This window comes from Chrysochloris asiatica, unplaced genomic scaffold (assembly GCF_000296735.1).
Source record: "Chrysochloris asiatica unplaced genomic scaffold, ChrAsi1.0 scaffold00139, whole genome shotgun sequence".
Classification (NCBI taxonomy): Eukaryota; Metazoa; Chordata; class Mammalia; order Afrosoricida; family Chrysochloridae; genus Chrysochloris; species Chrysochloris asiatica.
The window spans coordinates 5688269-5690410 of record NW_006408657.1 but is presented as its reverse complement, the minus strand read 5'-3'; the positions used below and the strand labels follow the sequence as shown (position 1 = coordinate 5690410).

The window sequence follows — 2142 nt, the reverse complement described above, 5'->3', positions numbered from 1 at the left end:
CGAAAGCCAGAGAAGAAGAAATTGAAGAATTCTATCAGTTTTTTCAGTCTGAAATTGATCAAACATACAATCAAGATATATTGACAATTACTGGAGATTGGAGGGCAAAGGTTGGAAACAAAGAGGATCAGTAGTTCGGAAATACCGCGTTGGTGACAGAAACAATGCTGAAGATCGCATGATAGAATTTTGCAAGACCTATGACTTCTTCAATACAAATATCTTTTTTAAACAACATGTAAGACTCCCGCAGAGGTCGCAGCGTTGGCTACGCTCTGGCCATGGGTGGCGGTGGGGGGTGGGGAGGGTGCGCCAGGTGGCCATATTGTGGAGCTGTCCTCTTCTCTCTGGTGGTCCAACACTCCCACCAGCACTTCTCCCCTCCTGGCCATAACTGTGACACGGGGCGCTGCCAAGCAGCACACAGCCACACATCCAGCCGAAGGTGCCGCTGGCGCTTGGGAAGGCGACAGAAGAATTCATAAAAAAGTGAAGTTTTAAGCAAGGCAACAAAAATAGAAGCAAGATGCAGAAACCAATCAACTTGAGAGTAACTAGAATAGCTAGAATTTGCTATTTTGCCCAATACGACTGGCAAGCAACTTTTTGACCAGGTGGTTAAAACAGTTGGTTTGCGTGAGGTCTGTTTTTTTTTTTGTTTTTTGGCTGCAGTCTGTGGATAGGAAAGGATATTCTACTTGGCTTAAACTGAATAAAAAGGTAACACAGCAAGATGCTAAAAAAGAGAATCCTTTACAATTCAAATTTAGAGCTAAATTATTTCCTGAAGATGTTTCTGAGGAATTAATTCAAGAAATAACCCAGAGACTTTTCTTCTTGCAAGTTAAAGAAGCCATCTTAAACGGCATCCTATGTCGTTCAAGCCAAGTATGGTGGTGGTGGTTATATGCCGTGGAGTCGGAACCGACTCATAGCGACCCTGCACAGGGTTTCTGAAGCTGTAAATCTTTATGGGAGCAGAAAGCCTCATCTGTCTCCCGCGGAACAGCTGGTTGTTTCGAACTGCTGACCTTAAGGTTCTCAGCCCAATTCGTAACCACTACGCTAAGCCAAGTATGGAGATTATAATAAAGAGGTTCACAAACCTGGTTACCTGGCTAATGACAAACTCCTGCCCCAACGTGTTTTGGTACAACACAAACTGACAAAAGAACAGTGGGAAGAAATAATTCAGAAATGGCATGAAGAACACAGAGGAATGTTAAGGGAAGATTCTATGATGGAATACCTGAGGATTGCACAAGATCTAGAAATGTATGAAGTCAACTATTTTGAAATAAAAAATAAAAAGGGAACTGAATTGTAGCTTGGTGTTGATGCTTTGGGTCTGAATATTTATGAGCATGATGACAAGTTAACACCTAAAATTGGTTTTCCTTGGAGTGAAATAAATATTTCATTGAATGACAAAAAATTTGTTATAAAGCCAATCAACAAAAAAGAACCTGATTTTGCTTTTTATGTACCTTGTTTGAGAATCAATAAGCTGATTTTGACTTTATGTATGGGAAGCCATAAACTATACATGCGAAGAAGAAAGCCTGATACTGTTGAAGTACAGCAGATGAAGGCCCAGGCTAGGGAGGAGAAACATCAGAAGCAGTTGGAAAGGGCACAATTAGAGAATGAAAAGAAGAAAAGAGAAATAGCATAAAAAGAAAAGGAAAAAATAGAACGTGAAAAGGAAGAACTTATGGCACGTCTCAAGAAAATTGAATAACACACTATAAAAGCCCAGAAAGAACTAGGAGAACAGACTAGACGAGCTCTAGAACTGGACCAGGAACGAAACGAGCAAAAGAAGAAGCAGGACGACTTGAAAAGGAGCATCGAGCTGCTGAATGGGCCTCACAAGATGGAATGCACAGAAATCAAACTGACTACATCTATGAAAGGAGAAGGTGCTAAAGCTCCATATAATCAGTAAAAACAAGGCCAGGGGCAGACTGTGAAAGAGACCATCAATTGCTCATATGCAAGATCAGGCTGAAGCTGCAGAAAATTAAGACAAGTCCATAAGGCCAAAATATGAACTTGAACATATCCTGCCTGAATTTAGAGTAGAGAGCATCTCAAGAACAGATTTAATGCATTAGATAGTAAAGAAGACAAAAGATGGGA

The 2142-nt window shown here is 40.8% G+C and overlaps 1 pseudogene; it reads left to right on the top strand.

The window, feature by feature from the left end:
* The window catches only part of LOC102817684, a 48659-nt pseudogene that overhangs the window by 44584 nt on the left and 1933 nt on the right, over nt 1-2142 (top strand).